We start from the raw sequence: 19,678 nt of genomic DNA on the forward strand, positions 1-19,678 counted from the left end.
GAATTGAATTAAGAGTAATTCTAAGTTCAGGGGGCTCGGGAATCATTGGCCCATGTGCAACTCGTGCTATTCTGATAAGTTATTTAATTACCAAGTACAGAGTGTAATCATGCATTCTAGGAGGTGTACCACTCTCCAGTGATGCCAGGCGCAGACATCGTGGCTGGGTGGGACACACTCATAGGCTTCCACTCGGAAATGCAGGCTGTGGCCTCTGGTTAGGATCTAGCAATTAGGGGGATGTAAAAAAGTCTCTCTAAGTGAAGAGTATATCAATCTGCCATCAAGGATGGACTGTCAAGTCTCATTAAGCACAGAGGGTCTTTGCTTCTTCATTGCTCTGTGACACAGAAGATGAGGCTGAGTGCCTCCGCAGCTGACAGAGGTCCCCTGTGCCTGCCAATGACAGGGCAGGTGTTTGACATGGAGAAGGTCTCACCCTGCATTCATAGAGGTGAGCTCTGGCTGCTGACTCTGGACGTTTTATAGACAATTACAAGCCGCTGACTTGAGTTTATAGTTTACATAGTAATTTTTAGGTCCTGATGACAGTGTGTGTCGCAGTTAGCTGACAGAGAGTTATAGGATTTTACACCGGCAGCCCTTGGGATCCCAATGTGAATCCTTTCTTGAAGAGGAAAATTAAGTACAGGTTTCACGAGTTGATACCTGGCAGTCGCTGAATGGTTGATCTTGCTAAGACTCTGTGTTGTCTGTATCCAGCAACAGCAATGAGCTTGCTAACTTGGTGCCTTAGAGTCAATGCTCATTTGTTGCCTGCATTGTAAAGAGAAAAGATTCACAGAAAAAAAATTAAAGGGAGGGAAGGTTAGACACATGAAAAGGTCTTATAGTGCTTCAGAAACACTGTTTTTTTTAAAGATTATTATCCCTCAGAATAAAATCCTAATACTGTGGAGTGTTCACATCTGCACACCTTGAAGAGGAAGTAAGATCCTCTCATTTATGAACAAGGTAAGCATTTTCAAGTACTTGACATGTTTACTCAAACAACAGTGAGTGCCTGACCGGGCTGTGGCACAGTGGATAGAGTGTCAGACTGGGATGCAGAGGACCCACGTTCGAGACCCTGAGGTCGCCAGCTTGAACATGGGTTCATCTGGTTTGAGCAAAGCTCACCAGCTTGGACCCAAGGTTGCTGGCTTGAGCAAGGGGTTTCTCAGTCTGCTGTAGCCCCTCAGTCAAGGCACATATGAGAAAGCAGTCAGTGAACAACTAAAGTGCCACAATGAAAAATTGATGCTTCTCATCTCTCTCCCTTTTTGTCTGTCTGTCCCTATCTGTCCCTCTCTCTGACTATCTCTGTCTGTAAATAAAAAATAAAAAAACCCAAAAAAACAAAACAGTAACTGAGTCAACGCAAAGGTTGATACTATTGGCACCACACACAGCACTATCGTGGACTCTAAGTGCTGACTGAGCTACAGCTCAGTCTGTAACTATATGACCAGTGTCCCTGGACATCTGAGCATGAGATGCTTCTTCTACAAATAGCACCAATAATGCAAGTCCCGCCTACTCTCCAAGGTTATTATGTGAATCAAAACAACAATAGGTAAGCATTTTGTGAACTTCAAATTATTATACAGATATGAAACAATTCAAACAAAAACTTCGGAAAATAACTCTGCTATGACAAAGATGCTGAGCACTCACGTTTATTAAACTAGTACCCTATTATAACTACTGTGCAAATGATCTTAGTTTTTAAAAGAAATAAAGAAAGCTGAGTTTTTTACAGTTTTGAAACACTTGTGATGGAGTTTTATTCTATAAAAATTATAGCCCAGGCCCTGGCCAATTTGCTCAGTGGTAGAGAATCGCCCCGGCATGTGGAAGTCCCGGTTCAATTCCTGGTCAGGGCACACAGGTGACGCGAACATCTGCTTCCCGCCTTCCTCCCTCCCCTTTCTCTCTTCCTCTATCCCCTCCTGCAGCCATTACATGATTGATTCAAGCACATTGGCCCTGAGTGTTGAGGATGGCTCTGTGGAGCCTCCGCCTCAGTTGCTAAAAATAGCTCAGTTTCAAGCATTGGTCTCAGGTGGGCAGAGCATCACCCCAGACAGAGCTCACTGGTGGATCCTAATCAGAGCACATGAAGGAGTCTATCTCACTTAAATTGAAAAAAATTTATAAAATAAAATAAAAAGTATAGCCCATTCTACTTGGAGGATGTCAAGAGTGTGAAGAATAAACATTTTACCCTCATTATAATTCTTTTTTTTGTGTGTGTGACAGAGACAGAGAGAGGGACAGATAGGGACAGACAGACAGGAAGGGAGAGAGATGAGAAGCACCAGTTCTTTGTGGCGGCACCCTAGTTATTCATTGATTGCTCTCTCATATGTGCCTTGACCAGGGGGCTACAGCAGACCAAGTGACCCCTTGCTCAAGCTAGTGAGCCTTGCTCAAACCAGATGAGCCCACACTCAAGCTGGCGACCTCTGGGTTTTGAACCTGGGTCCTCTGCATCCCAGTCCAATGCTCATCCACTGCGCCACCGCCTGGAAAAACTTGTTGTGATTCTTTGGCTACTGCTATTTCTATTATACCCAGATAATGATAAAAATTTGAATAATTAAAGGAGTTCAAACATACCTTTTTAACTCAAGTATCATAGTTCATAGACTTTGAGGATTAATTATAACTGGGTTTTACAAGTAGGGGTAAATATCCATGAATATGATAATGTCTATATTTCTTTTTTTTAATTTTATTTTTATTTTATTTATTCATTTTAGAAAGGAGAGAGAAAGGGAGAGGGAGAGAGAGGAGAGAGATAGAGAAGGGGGGAGGAGCAGGAAGCGTCAACTCCCATATGTGCCTTGACCAGGCAAGCCCAGGGTTTTGAACCGGCGACCTCAGCATTTCCAGGTCGACACTTTATCCACTGCGCCACACAGGTCAGGCAATGTCTATATTTCTTAAATAAATAAATAACTTGGAGAGTATAAAAATATCTTATACATTTGTTTACAAAATTAATTTTAGAGAAAAAATATATACTAACATGTTGATTACATATATATCATAAAAGGTGTTTGGTTAGAGAAAGAGAAATTCCTGAAAACAATAAAGTATGCTATCTGCTGCAGTTTATAGAGAGGGAGAGGTTCAGTGCCTGGTAGGACCATCTTCTGATGGACAGATCACCACAGAGGATGCTAGTGTCAGTGCTCCAAAGGAGGGAACGTCTCAGAATGAGAAAGAACAGCCTGAGGATGTTTAGGATGCTATGGTCCTTGTCAGATTCTCCAATATCAAAATGCTGAAGTGAGTTCAGCTTCAGTCTAAGGCATTAGCGGATGAGGCGATGCAGTGAGCAGACACTGGTCGGAGTTCAGACTTTACGTGTCACTGTCATCTCAGACAAAGTTGGCTTCCATATATGTTGTTGGGCTGACCTGTGCAATATGAATAATGTTGACTTTGAGTTCTGTGATAACTTATGAATTCTCTGGAACAGAACTAGACTCATGCTGGAGCCCAGCAAGGCATAGCTGTTGGTGACCCAGCGGGAGAACTGGCCGGGTAGCATTTGTGTTGCATGTGGACTGTGGGCTACAGGTGTGAGCTTCCCCAGGAAGGACTGTGTGGTGCCGGTGTCACTGTAGATGCGAGAGAAGTCCTATGCAGAGCCTCAGAGTTTTGGCAGAGGGCCTCCCTAGAAGCATATAACATGTTTTATGGAAACAGAGATAATCAGATAACATTACAATCAGTGCTTGCTGAACATGCAGTAGGTGAGAAGTATCAGCACTCTTTTAAAAATCATTTTGGTTTCCAGTCGCTTAAGCCTATAAAACCTGCTTAGGTAGTTGCAATAACCTGTATAAATCTTTGCAACATTGAGGTCATTACTATTTGTGTTTATGATCCTAAGTGATACTCAATTTTATTTTACTGAATAAACTACACAGCTACCCACTAAACAATAGCTCCATAGTGAGAGCTATAATTCCTAAGTATACTTCAATAAAATACAAGCTTTTTTATTTTAAATGGAGGGAAATACTCTCCATCCAATTTTTTAAATAGCTCTTCTTGTTTATGTGATTTTATTGTGCATTGTGGGTGCTAAAATGTTTTTGTAGAGAGAAGTATTTTTATGTGTCATTTTAAAATAATGAAAACGATCCCAAATATGGGATTGCCTGTCCCTAATTCTGTACCGGGCATATCTTCCATTCAGTACTGCTCACAAAAATTGTGAAGACGTTTAAAATTTCACCATTAGAACAGTAGTTAACAGTATTTCTTACATAGCTCTGATTCTTAAAATTGTACTTTGCTCACTCCAGAAATATAGCAATCCCTGACAGATTATTTACATTAACCTATTTAATTTACATATTTATTTAATTTACATAGGCTCTCCCATGTCATTCAAATGGTTGGTCATGCCAGAAAGGACAGTGATCACTAGCTTTGCATAGAGAGGACAAATTATATATATCAGGTCTACCGGAAAGTTCTGTCTGTTTCTATCACAACAAGTTTTGATACGTAAGCACATGTTTATTTGGTGCATGTGTGCTCTCTATTTTTATCACTTAATATATACATACTGATGTAGCAAATTAACTAAAACAAAGTTGATTCACGTTAGTCTTATTATGAAGCAATAGTGTACCCATGGCTACTGATAAAGTTCATTTACGCCACTGTAATTTTTACAAATTTCAACAAGGAAGAAATGCTACAGAAGCATGTAGAAATTTATTGAAAGTGATTGGTGAAGGTACAGTTTCTGATAGGACATGCAGAAGATGGTTCGAAAAATTCAAAACAGGTGATTTCGACCTTTCTGATAAGCCACATTCTGGGCGACCATCTTTGATCGATGACGATGTTGTTAAGACCATGTTGGAGCAAGATCCTTTTCTGACAACATCAGAGATCACAGAAAGGCGAAATTCAGCTCAGCAAACCATTTTGGACCATATTCGGAAGATAGAATTGGTGTAGAAATATTCAAGATGGGTGCCACATGAATTAAGTCAGAAGAATTTGGATGATTGAATCGTCATATGCACATCTCTGCTTGCTTAGAACAAAATCGAGCGCTTCTTGAACCGGATGATAACTGGGGATGAAAAGTGGATTACCTACGAAAACATCGTAAGGAAAAGGGCATATTGTAAACCCGGAAAACCTAGCCCTTCCACCTCTAAACCAAATTTGACTCTGAATAAGAGAATGTTGTGTATATGGTGGGACATTCGAGGGCCAATACATTATGAGCTTTTAAAACTGAATGAAAAGCTCAATTCGGAGAAGTATTGTCAGCAACTGGATAATTTAAAGACAGCAGTCCAAGAAAAGAGGCTGGCGATGTTCAATAGGAAGAACATCATACTGCATCATGATAATGCCAGGCCACATGCTGCTTTGGGGACTCGTCAAAAAATTGCAGAACTAGGCTGGGAAATTCTGTCACATTCACCATATTCCCCAGACTTAGCACCCTCCAACTATCACTTGTTTTTGTCCTTACAAAATTTTTTGAAGGGCAAAAAATTTAAAAATGAAGAATTCATCAAACAAGCACTGGTTCAATTTTTCACATCAAAAGATTAAACGTTTTTCAAAAATGGAATATACAAATTGCCCTCACGCTGGCAAGAAATCATTAATAATAATGGCAATATATTATTTAATAAAGTTTATTGATGGTAAGAAAAATTTGTATTTTGTTTTATTCCAAAATGAACGGAACTTTCCAGTAGACCATGTATATATATATAATATATATAATATATATATAATTTATATATATAATTTCAAATTATATATTTATATATGTTACAGACACACATATCTATCTTTACAGTTGATACAACAAGGCAGCACATATTTCTTGCCTATGAGATATGACAGAGCCTGTTACAAATGTTAGCACATCAGAAAGATTTTCTCCTTTAGAATCTCTGACTGCTTCTGTCAGAAATTTGGACTCTCAAGAAAACTCATCATACAATCGTTGAAAGCAATGGGTTTCCCAATGCTCACTGACTTATAATATCTCATAAATATCAAAAGATAATAACTAGTTGTTCTTTGCTTGGGGAGTAGGAGAGGTTCTGTTGATGTGAATGTATATATTTAATTCAAATAGTTATAGCAATAAGAACTAAAAATGATTGCTAGATGTCTATCCCCCTAGTCATTCAGTTTTTGATGGTTATAACAAGTACAGGGACTCACTGAAATGAGTTAAGCCCCTAATGTGTTCAAAGCCCTCACCTAACATGTGGAAGGAAGAGTTAAACACATACTCATACACACATATAAGGTATAATATACGTCACCCTACATTTAACCTAGCAAGAAAAATAATGCAAATAAGAGAAGTCAGAAAGGAGACATATAGGCCATAAGTAGTTCGCTTTGTTCCTACCTGTTTCCTCAAATGACCTATAAAATACAAATGCAACAACAGTTTATCTCTCCTTGCTCTGTGGTACATAACTCATTGACCAAGATTCAAACATCTTAAACAAAGCTATAGCCCAGAGAAGCTGTGTTGTGGCTCACATTGTGGAGTGGCACGATCTGTCTCAGCACTGCCGTTTCAAACATTGCCAACAATGACGTGCTCTGAGAAGTCACACGCAGTGTTCATTTTGAAACCCTTCAGTGACAACTCTTTTGAACCCAGTGGATTTCAATGAACCAAGTGAAAGTTAAGAGTCTCTTTAATGAGGGAAAAAAGATAAAGACTGTAACCATGAGAAAAGGCTGTATGACTAGGGGACTCAGCACCATTCTGCAGTTCCCTTTGACTTAAGTCCCCAGGGGCAGGGCCCCGCTCAGGCTGCATCCTGGCTGGGGGGAGGGGGGTTCTCTGGCTGCCAATCCAGGATTCACATCATTCTGAGACATTCTGAGACACAGATCTGCTCTGGCTACATCCTGTCACATGGGTTTAGAGCAGAAACCTGTGAATTAGAAACCATTTCTATCAGTGCCTGGTCAGTTACCATGTGAATGTTAATTTTCTATCTGTCTCATCAGCTTGGAACTAATAGGAGCCCCATACAACATATTTCTGAATAAGCACAACAGCTTGCATAGACCTGGCCAGTCTCTGGCATCTCTCCTTCCTGGAATGCCATCCCCAGAGACTACCTCATTATCTGTAGCAGAAATTATAGCAGTATTTGTACTAGTATCTCTGTTTCAGGTCGACACTTTATCCACTGCGCCACCACAGGTCAGGCTGTACTAGTATTTCAAATTGGCAGGAGACATTTCTGACATAAAATGTTCAAAAAGAGCTCTGGCCACCACTGTCACCTGAGGATATGAAATGTCTGTGGCAGATGAAGCTTATCCCCACGGAATCATGCCGGCCCCAATGACATTTTAGGCTCTGCTTGCAAAATCAAGGGCTCAGAGAAGATGCATTTCTGAGAGTGTGGGAGCCAATCCAGGGCTCCTGTAACATCACTGCGTCCTTCTCACATGTACACCAGGGAGGCTCAAGGGCTAGGTCATAACACCAGAGACAACATACCTGTAGAATCCCAATCACTCATGAATACAAGATAAATATCAGCCATGGCTGCGATCTGTCACTTGTTAATTAACCAGTATGTTGATTCACAAGAACCCTGTTGAGAATAACGTGGTAACTTCACTGTTTCAAAGAACTCAGATATAATATTATTAGAAACTGTGTCTCCTCTCCAGAGGGCCCTGTGAAAGCACTTCGGGAAGGACCTGTTCTAACACACTAGAAATCGGTGTCTGAATCCAGGCACAGAGAAGTTATCAGATTCTCAGAGATTGCCTGAAAACACAGAGGATGCAAAGGAGAGATGTATTGGATGAACACAATATACCTGCAAATAGATAAATATAATCTTTCCAAAAGCAAAACAGTCAAAGGCATTTATTTCTAACCTATCCATATAGTCTGAAGAATAATTAAGCTAACAATTTCTGTGTGCCCAATACAGTGTTTAGTGCTTTACTACATCTCATTTAGGCCTCTTTAGTAGTCACAGATCAGTAATTGCTATTAGTATTCCCAAATTACAGATGGAAAACCAAGCATGAAAGAGCTTAAATAACTGCTCAGTTGCTCATCTAGAAACAAGCAAAGCTGAGACAGGACCCTTGTGTGTTTAACCCTAGGACAGCTCTTTTGAAAACCAAGGTATGCTTCCTCCCCAAGTCTAACAAGTCCTACTAGTGGTGCTGATATTAAAACTTAGAGCAAAGCCTCTTTGGAGGCTACAAATGGCTAGTGAATTTACACATTTAAGTGGCATAGTTATCTCACAAGTATAGCCAACCCTGTCCTTACTATTATTTCTGGAGTAAGCTATTAACAAAAATTAATCTCTACTAAGTTTATAAATGGATGATCATTAATAATCATACTATAGTTTTTACTCAGAAGGAGGCACCCATAATTTTTAATTTCTCCATTGCCTGGATTGTCTAATCTTTTATACCAGTTCTTCTTTATATGCCTAAAGGGAAGGAACATTAGAAAGCCTTGGGTATCATTATAGCCTATTGTATCAACGGAGATAGGATTTTATCCCACTAAAGAGAAATTATGTTCAGAGTCTGTTATTTGCAATGTGTGGATTGTAGATGTGATCATTTATAACACTGAGTCTGCATTCATAGCAGTTGAGTTTGAAGAATTGGTAAACAGGATTTTTATCTGATCCAGAAGTACAATAGGCATTTTTCACTATATCATTTTTATTGCTACTTAACACAACTCTGAACATTCTAGTGTGGGGAAAGAAATTCACCATGGGACCAACTGTGGGGCATTTATTTATATTTTAGGAGAGTCCACACATTTCCGGGCTTGCTTGTGGGATTGAAGACCTTTGACTCTAGGGCCAGTCTTCTCAAAGCCACATCGATAATGACTGAAAGTTGTTCATCTCGGTGAGCATTTTAGGACCTCAGTGAAATTACTTCATGGTCTGAACTTAACTCCTGAGGGAATTGTCCTGATTGACAGTTTGAACAAAGAAGACTAGAGTGGAATGGACCTTTAACTAGGAGTGAGTGAATTTCTCCCATGGGCACGGCAATGTTTACCTCCTGCAGTTTAGCTCTAAGTGACCTGAGCGTTTAAAAATGGAGACAAATGTTTTATTCAGTGGTGGAACGTGGAGGCCGGAACCAAGTTTCCCTCCAGTGAAAACTCAAGGAAAATCCTCTTTGTGTTTCTCCCATTGCTGGCCTCACATAATGCATCAGTTAGAAGTAAGTGTGTGGTGTGTGAGGCTTGTGCTCCAAATCTCCATGGTCCCCTTATTAAACTCCATTAGCATGAATCCTTCACACCATTATCATTGTGTGACACAGAGAGGAGACAAAAGCAAAGTTTTCTGTGCTCTATTCTGTTTTATAGTATTTCAGTTGGAGTTGGTCAATTGATGGATCTTATTATTTCCAAGGAAAAATGATCAGAACACTCCTTGGGCATTCTCAAAATATTGTTTCACCTGACATTCTCTCTCTTAATATTATATCACAGGCTAAGATTGAGCCGTTTGTGGCTATTCCCTTCTGTATAATATAAATAGTTCTTTCACTGAAGAACCCTTGGGCACTCTAAGGATTGCTGGCTTCTCTAAGTAACTTAGAACACTTTTCTGGAAATATTCCAGATCCCAGAGGAAATTAAGGAAAAAGGAGGAACTTTATTCTTACTACTGTAAGGGAATGAATATTTAATAAGCACTTAAATTAATGGCAGGTGAGGTAAGTGTTCCATGCTTGTTAAATATAGAGTTGCAGCACTGCTTTCGAGATAGTTTTAATAATTTATAGATTGTATTTTAAAATCCAAAATCTCCTAAATGAAACCCCTTTGAGCAATGTTTAGAACAGGCATTAGAAAAAGTGTTATGTGATGAAGAATGGAGAGGCCCTCGGTGTTTTTTCCCTACTTTATTCTGATAGCCTGGTCCCAGCCCACTGAGGGATCTTTTCAGATAGGTCCTGGTTTCTGCATGGATGTAGGTGACCAGTCACAGACAAGGTCATGGTGCCTGGTTGCCCATGGCCCTCTGCTACATAATGGCTCAAACAGAAATCAGTGACCCAGGATGTGTCTGTCCTTGGTATATAACCCCTGGTAGTCTAGAGAGAGCACCAGTCACAGCATCTCCAGTGGCTCAGAGGAAGCATAAGACCTAATTGTTCTATTTTCCAAGGCCCTTCTCACACAAGTGGGTAATCACACCCCGATTGACCAGTCTCCCCAAGTCAAGTGGGAAAAGTCTGCTTGTTGTTGATTTGACCTCTTTATATAATTCAAAATAATCTTCTAAGTCATGCTGACCAGTGAAAAGTTATCTTGGAAGTATTCATTACAGTCAGCCTCTTAGGCGACTTGTATGACTCAGGATTCTATTTTACACAGGAGAAAGCTTTTAAGAATTTCGCATTCAATAAGTTTGCTACAATTATGTCAGTTTGTTCATATTCTAGAAAATATGTTTATACTTCAGGATAATGTCATGAAGTGAATGAATACTTTTGAATTTTACCACCAAATATTTTATCGCATGGAATTTTTTTGTTTTGTTTTGGTCTCTTGAAATCTTTTTGTTTTTAATTTAAAGTTGCTACTTATTTCTTATTTGTAAAAATGTCATTTTTTTTCAATCTCTTAAATTGAATTCAGTGACTGGATAGTAAATGATTACATGATCCCTGATTTAAAATAAAAAAAAGATATAAATCACAATGTCTAAGGGCAATGATGTTAGTGGGGGGGGGTTCTCTGGGAAGTAATTAGGTTTAGCTGAGGTCATGAGGGTAGGGCCCACATGATGAGATTAGTGTCTTTAGAAGAAAGGAAGAGAGGTCACAGCTCTGTCTTTCTCCACCCTATGAGGACACAATGAGAAGATGGGTATTTGCAAACCAGGGAGAAAAGTTCTCCCCAGGAACTATCAGGTGGCACATCAGTCATGGACTTCCAGCCTCCAGAGCTTTGAGAAATAATTGTTGAAGTCCCCAGGGTGTGGTATTTGTTATAACTGCTTGAGTTGGCCAGAGTATGAACAAAGAAAGAATTAGCAAATTATTTGTTCCTTACTTTACTCTTAATGCCTGGCCTGAGTCAGCATCTTCCAAATTGGTCACAGTCCCACATGAATGTGTCTGACCCCTCACGAGAGGGGAATCGATGGGTTTTTTTGTAGGCCATGCCCCTTTCCAGGAAGCAACTAGATCTGCAGCCCCTCGATAAACTTTCCCCTGGAGATGGCTTAACATGTGCTCTTACTTCTTGCTTAAGAAAACATCTGTTTTGTATTTTTCTGAAATGAGAAGCAGCGAAGCAGAGAGACAGGCTCCCGCATGCACCCAACCGGGATCCACCCAGCATGCCCACCAGGGAGCGATCTCTGCCCATCTGGGTCTTTGCTCCATTGCAACTGGAGCCATTCTAGCACCTGAGGCAGAGGACATAGAGCCATCCTCAGTGCCCGGGGCCAACTTTGCTCCAATGGAGCCTTGGTTGTGGGAGGAGAAGAGAGAGATACAGAGAAAGGAGTGGGGGAAGGGTGGAGAAGCAGATGGGTGCTTCTCCTGTGTGCCCTAGTCAGGAAGCAAACCTGGGACTTCCACATACCAGGCTGAGCCAACCAGCCAGGGCAAAAAAAAATTTTTTTTACTAATTTATATTGTCCGAAATGATTTAAGTTTAACATAAAATTTTATTAATATTTCAAATTTTTAACTAAGTTTTAAATGTGGATTTAACAATAACCATTTTCAATTTTCAATTTACACTATCCAATACTAAATCATTAACTTTTGTCACTATAGTTGTTACATTGTCTATTCCTATATGTTTATATTTATTTATTTTTGTTCTCCAAAGACTTAATCTCAATCTCCAGATGAAAAATACTTATTTTTTGTTGCTAGTTCTATTCAAATCTAATTCTACTGAAATCTAATCATTGCTCTTAAGATATTTTAGCTAGCACTGTTTGCTTTACAAAATGAATGATATTTTTATTTTTATATAGTAATTTTATTTTTCTGTTACTTAATTTTTCTTATTCAATGTTTATGTTCTACCTTGAGCTATTGAATGATATATTATTTGCTTAATTTTTAAATCTCTCTACATTTTATTGAGCAATATTTTAAAACATTTTTCTTTCTAAAATCTCTCATATTAATGAATTTTTTTTGAACTTTATCATATTGCCTGTATTATCACTGGATCATTATTAAAAGCAAAATATTTTATATCTTTACTTTTTATACACAAACTACTAGTTAAATAAAAAAATAGAAATTGAGTTTTTAGGTTCTTATTTGGTGCTATTATCACAATACTATACTCAGAGTCTGAGGTGCATAGTTTTAAAAAAAGTATAAAGAATAATTTGATCTGAATAAAATTAATATATTTTTAAGAACTTGACATGTAAGAAATTCTACTTTTGTTCTGAATGTTATTTGTACTTGTAGTAACTGGATTGTGATGCCAAGACAGAAAGACTGCAGAAAGACAATAATTTTAATGTGCACTGTTTTTAATTTCTTAGTAATCAACCATTACATTTGTAATATACGTTGGCCACATACTAGTGTAACTCCCCAGCATATATAAATAGATTCTGTAGACTCAACAAGGTGTGAATTTAACAACGGAAACTAGTATCATTTTTATCACATTTTTAAATAGTAATGATTTTGGAGATATGCTTGGGAAGCCCCAAACACCAATTCATTTTTTCTGATTACAAGGGAATTATGCTATTTCTGTTATTAGCGCCTGCCTCGCTAACCTTATAAACACATTCCTTCCACTACTACAGGTCCAATCCTCCCTCTCCTAAGTTCACATTCTGTCACTTTTCCTCTTCAGCCTGGTGAATCAGAAAATATTGAAGGCATCATTAGGAAAGAGCTGGGAGGCATCGTACCCACCATGTGCCTGCTGGCAGGATTGGAAGGGAGTCCGACCTTCCTGGGAAGTAGCTGAGGGCTGATACCTAAACTAGAGGTTTCCCCTATCCTGTTTGACAGAGGAAATCTGGGACTTGGAATGTATTCTTACCAAGTTTGGTGTTGAAATGTCCATTTGAGATAGTTTTGTGATCTGTAAACACTGTAAGCTAAATGCTCATCCAGAGGGTGAAGAAGCCCTGGCCGGTTGGCTCAGTGGTAGAGCATCAGCCTGGCATGCAGAAGTCCTGGGTTTGATTCCCGGCCAGGGCACACAGGAGAAGCGCCCATCTGCTTCTCCACCCTTCCCCCTCTCCTTTCTCTCTGTCTCTCTTCCCCTCCGGCAGTGAGGCTCCATTGGAGCAAGGATGGCCCGGGCACTGGGGATGGCTCCTTGGTCTCTGCCCCAGGCATTAGAGTGGCTCTGGTCGCGGCAGAGCGACGCCCCAGAGGGGCAGAGCATCACCCCCTGGTGGGCAGAGCGTCGCGCCCTGGTGGGTGTGCTGGGTGGATCCCGGTCCGGCACATGCGGGAGTCTGTCTGACTGCCTCTCCCCATTTCCAGCTTCAGAAAAATACAAAAAAAAAAAAAATAATAATACAAAGAGGGTGAAAAAAACAATGGTACAGTTTTATTACTACACAACTATTTTTATGTTCAATAAGATTATTTAACAATGTAATAAAATGGGGGTTCATATACTAAGTAGTGGCAGTTGGTATGTAGATTATATAGTGACTTATTTTCTAATTTACAACTTTTTTCTCTAAGTGCTAGAAAGAAATAACAAGGAAAAAGATTTTAGTAGTAATTGTCTTCAGTCGGTATTACATCTTTTCCTATCTTCATGTGCACATATTCCCTAAAATCCTTACTTTTAAAAATCTAAATTTGGCTTATTTCAGGAAGCAGTTTGAGGCTTAAGACTGAATCTTTGTCATAATTGCAATATTCATCTTTATTCTGTACCAAATATACTTGGTGATTTCCCATGAAAAATTGACACCAGAAAATTTTTTTACGAAATACTGTTTATGATGTGTAAGATCTCTTAAAGAATTGTCACTTCTCTGGTGGATATAATTAATATCTTTCTAAATTGTAGAATATTTTCCTAAAAATAAATTCAGACATTTTTTGACAGTCTTTGGTTTATTTTGTCCAAGAAGAGATACTCAAATCCATTCATTTATTTCAGGTTAGTTTTTTTTTTCTTTTCTAATTATAAATCTCAGCACTTTTATACCAACTTGTTTAATGAAAAAAAAAATTCAAGTACAAGTAGATGAGTTAAAAATATTAGGAAAACAACTATCCCCTTGAGTACACTGAGAAATTTACTGCACGCTAGTTGATTTTCTACAATATCCTTTAATGATTAATTCAAATATTATCTGCTTCAAGAAGTTTCATCTGGTCTTCTCAAATGGGTATGATCTATTTATCAGAAATTCCTATGCTGTACAGCTTGCAGCATTTTCTGGATTGTACCTTATATTGTGGCATGTACATGGGTTCTAGCTGTAGACCTCAGGTGATAACCTTAGGGTACCACATATCCTTTCTTACTCATTTTCATTCCTCTAATACTTTGTCAAGTTTTTGAACATAGTATGTATTGATATTGTTGACTGACTTTTGTGAATACCTGGGTATTTCTCATTGTTGTTATTGTTATTGTTGTTGCTCATTCTCTTTTTAGTATGAGTGTCTGAGTGACGCCAAATTTGACATCGGAAATTCACGACAATGTTCATTAAGAGAAAGGTAGAATATACTGCCCTGTTAATTGTACTCCAAAAAATGTTTTCTCTAAAGCTTATTTTAGCATTGCTTTTATTTTCATAATTTATGATATATATCCCTTTTTAGATTCAAAGGTATAAATCTCTCTCAAAAACATAGAAAAAAAGCTATATTTATTCAAGCACATTCTTTTTTATTTTACCAAGATCATTGCATCTGATACTTCCATAATGAAAACCCCCACTTGTAAATTAGTCCTCAGAAGGCAGCTACTTGAAACTTTTATTTGTTATTCTCCTGGATTATATCTAATACTGTCATGTGACTTGTAAATTTGGGGCACCAAAAACATAATAAATAGCCAAATTATTTATGATTTACATTTATCCTATATTTTTAAAGGACCAGAGCCCTGTTAGCCTTTCTGGGTAGAGAAACCCAGTGAAATGTTGCCTTGATTTTAATTAAGTAAAGTTAGAATTCAGTACCTCATCCACACTAGCCACATTTCAAATCCTCCAAGTCACATGGGGTTATAGACTTCCTTTTTTGGATGGTGTAGATAAGGAATGATTCCGTCATTACAGAAATGTCTGTGGAGCAGCCATAGGTGACAGTGAGTGTAACTTCTTTTATACAGCAACTTTCACAGACACCTAATCATCCCTCCATTCATACTTCTATTTAAAAACAAAAAAATTCTAGGTTAGTTGCATCTTTACTAAACAATTAACTTTTCTCTTGCCATTTGTTTTGTAGTTGTAACATTTCCTGAACCATTGTTTTCATTTTTTTTTTTCTCAGAACACAAACATTTTCCCATGTCTGGAGCTCCAGACTTCCCTCTCTATTGCTGGTTTTCAGTGATTCTCTTATGATGGGTATGGCTGTGCTTTTCTTTGTTTATTCTTTTTTTTTCTATGTGGGAAGCAGGGAGACAGAGAAGCAGACTCTCACTAGTGCCCCAACTGGTATCCAACTGGCAAGCTCTTTATGGAGTGCTGCTCTGCACATCTGAGGCTTGCTCCATTGCTCAGAAACCAAGCTATTTTAGCACCTGAGGCAAGGCCATGGAGCCATCTTCAGCACCTAGGAGAAACACTGAGAGAAGGGAAAGAGGTGGAGAAGCAGATGGTCACTACTTCTGTGTGCCCTGAGTGGGAATCAAATCTTGGACTTCCACACACTGGGTACTCTATCTCTGAGCCAACCAGCCAGAGCTCTTTGTTTATTCTGATGTAGTGAAAGTCTGGGACCTCTGAGGTATTAAGTTTCATCAAATTCGGAAGATTTTGGGCCATTAATTTTTAAAGTTTTGCCTCTTTACTGTAGCATATACATGAATGTCAATGGTCTTGACACTTATCATATAGGTTACGGATGCTCTGTTTAATATTTTCCCCAAGTATATTATCTCTACGACACATTTTGGACATGGATTCTCTATTTCTCCAATTCTCTATTTCTGTCCAGTTTGCACTTGGTTCTTCTAAAGAGTCTTATCACTTACAATATCCATCAAGTGTACTTTTTATGTTTGATAACATAGGTTTTTCATCTTTACATGTTCCATCTGATTATTTTTACATCTTTATTACTCTCATGGTTTGGGGTCAATGTTCTGATTCTTGCGGTTTATAGGAGGTTTTGATTGGATACTAAAGATTTTATATTTATGTTGTTGAGTGTTTGAATTCCGTTGTTTTTTTTTTAAGAAGTACTGTGCTTTGCTCTGGTAGATATTCAAGTGATTTTGGTTCAGTTTGATGATCTTGAGGCTCATTTTTAAGTTTTGTTAGGGGTCCCAGAGTACCTTTCACTTAAGGACCATTCATCCTCATTGCTAAGGCCCGGCCCCAAGAACACACTTGCATTTTCCACTGTTGCTGATGGGACCTGGAATGATCTTCATTCAGCCTCTGATGGTCGGGAACCATCAGCTCATAGCTTTCCAATAATAGCAACCAATCTCATGAAGTTCCTCTCACATGCATATTTTAGGAATAATCAGTACAGATTTATGGGACTCCTGAGATAATGTCTGCTTACTCTTCTGTATAGCTCTTTTTTCCCACAGTTCCTGCCTCCACAGACATTCTGAACCCTGATCTCTGACACTTCAACTCAATAAGGTTACTTACTTTCAGTTACATACACACACACCCCAGCTCTGTGACCTGAAATGTTTTCTGGGAAGAAAGCTGGGATCATCCTTTGTTTCTTTTCTGTCACATGTCCACCTCTGTGCTGCCTGTGGTTTAATATCTGAAAACCTGTTGATGAGATATTAACAGGTATATTAAGCCTATCTTTCTCCTTGTTTGAGTCAGGAGGATTAATTCAACCCATTAATTCATCATGGCAGACAGTGGACGTCCTTCCACGGATTGACAATTCACATAACAGAGAAGCAGAAGCTAAATATACTGCTCACAAAAATTAGAAGATATTTCAAAATGAATATGAAGTGATAAAAAAAAGCATTTGATTTTTTTATTAAACAAGAACATTAGAAAAGCAAACGACAAGTCAAAGAAAGTTGTTTGATTATGCAAATGAGATGCAAAACCAACTTTTATTTCATTGGCGAAAATGCACTATACAAAAGGCTGAGAGTACTGGAGTGTCTGTACGTTCCCTGATCTCCTAATTTTTGTGAGCAGAGACTTGGCTTTGCAGAGTGTGGAAATAATAGTGTACAACACTGACAAAACTCTTTTATTATTCTAAACCCTGGTGGGAAATTAGTAGGTCTGACTTTGTGTGCATGGGCAGACACATACAAATTTTAAGGGGATTAAAGCTCTTGGAGTAGAATTCCACAGGGGCAGTCTGAAGTTTTGAGAGTCATCCATACAGTTGAAGGATGGAGTTAGGGCAGGCACGGTGACATTCACAGTAAGATTTCAGAGTTCTGCTGAAGCCTCATTAAATTTGATGCAGGGTCCCCATCAAAGACAGACCACTGGGTTCTGTAACCATGGACCTGACCTAGTCTAATAGTTCTTGTGTTTGCATCTTAACCACCTTATTTCTCTTCAGGAAATAAAACATCAACCGTACAAATTGTTTATTCTTGAAAATACAGCATTTCCAAAATTATCACATAAGAGCAGAGAGAATACTTTATATCTGTGGATTATGTTACCAATGTTGGCCTGGAGGGATAGGAAAGGGAACTGCCATCAATTCATTCCAGAGCCAAAAATGGATCTTTCAGTTTAATTTACCCCCTCAGTGTGATTAAAGTACACTAGATTATATGAAGAAGCTAATGTTTAAAATACATATATGTTTAAAATACATATATACAACTTGATTTGTTTTATTTCAGTTGACTCTCAGAGCATTTGTCTTGAGGTATGCAATAGCTCAAATTGTAAAATTTTTAACAAATTATAAACTTTTTATTCCTTCAACCCTAACCTTGACAACCTTGAATAATTCATAAAGAAAACACTTAAAAGTAGCTAAGCTAAGACAAAGCAAAGCAGCAATATAGCCCTTGTATTTAATGATATTTTACTCCTAATTTTATGAAATTCACCTTCATCATAAGGAGATATATGTAATGTTGAGGGTCCAATATTTAGTAAAATGTTAATCATCTAAAATTTAATAACAAACAGTCTAATTGAAACATTTTTATATCACTTGGTTGCCCCTGGTTTCAGAAGTTGATGGTTTAACTGCATAGTAAATTTCCTAGCATAGCCATTTTACATGCCTTTAAGACTTCTAAACTTTAATGATCAAGTTAGGAATGTCATTTACAATTATTTTATAAAGTAAAAGGCACTTTAATTATTTTTATAACTGTAAGACTGTAGAAAAGATTCTTCATATAAAAATATATTTATCACTGATAAAATGTATCAGTTAGCTAGTGTTCAACAGTGATTACCAATGTCATAGATTGTGTCTTTGTGGAAATTTAGTCTCACTATATTTTTTTAAGTTGACAGGCACTTTAGAAGAGAGAATACCAGGCAGTTAAAAATAAGTGCTTAGCCTGACCAGGTGATGGTGCAGTAGATAGAGTGTCATACTGGGACCTGGAGGACCCAGGTTTGAGACCGCGAGGTCTCCAGCTTGAGCGCGGGCTCATCTAGTTTGAGCAAGGCTCACCACCTTGAGCCCAAGGTCACTGGCTTGAGCAAGAGGTCACTCGGTCTGCTATAGCCCCTCAGTCAAGGTATATATGAGAAAGGAATCAATGAACAACTAAGGTGCCGCAACAAAGAATTGATGTTTCTCATCTCTTTCCCTTCCTGTCTGTCTGTCCCTATCTGTCCCTCTCTCTGTCTCTCTTTGTCTCTGTCACACACACACACACACACACACACACACACACATACACACAGGTGCTTAATAAATATTGTTGAATGAATAATGAATGAATTTTTAACTACTTGAGAACTAAACCTGTAAGTGCTAGAGTACTTAGAAATGAAAGTTCCATTGAGCTTAATTAAGCATAATTAAACACCATACCAAGTTCACAAAACAGTTTTTGGAAAGACTAGCCATCTTTAGGCAACATAGGAGCCAAATTAAAAATGAGATTGAGAGTAGAAATTTCAACACAGACACCCAGTCCACTAATTCACTGATCATTGATGAAAACTAGCTAAACACCTGTTTCTTTCTTTTTTTTTGAGGGGGGGGATGACCGAGGGGGGTGAACATATGATATCAGTTCAACTAAAGAGAATGTACAGTACTCATTCTGGTTAATTTATTTACTTTCAGAGTCATGTTTATCTTGTGTTAAGTTTTCTAATTGATTTTTTTATTTTTAACACTTTTTTTTCCCATAGCACTTAATGGAATAGATTGTTAGTTTCCAATAGGAGGGTTCTAAGAATGAACTAGACAATATGTCTACCTATTATAGGAAATGTAGAGCTGAAAAATGCATGATCTGAACAGCAACTGGAGTTCACAT

General features: G+C 38.3%; 1 protein-coding gene across 6 annotated transcripts in view; it reads left to right on the top strand.

The window, feature by feature from the left end:
* RALYL (RALY RNA binding protein like) overlaps window positions 1-19,678 on the top strand; it is a 632,627-nt gene that overhangs the window by 271,560 nt on the left and 341,389 nt on the right. The window lies entirely within an intron of this gene.

The sequence above is a fragment of the Saccopteryx bilineata genome, chromosome 3, assembly GCF_036850765.1.
Source record: "Saccopteryx bilineata isolate mSacBil1 chromosome 3, mSacBil1_pri_phased_curated, whole genome shotgun sequence".
Classification (NCBI taxonomy): Eukaryota; Metazoa; Chordata; class Mammalia; order Chiroptera; family Emballonuridae; genus Saccopteryx; species Saccopteryx bilineata.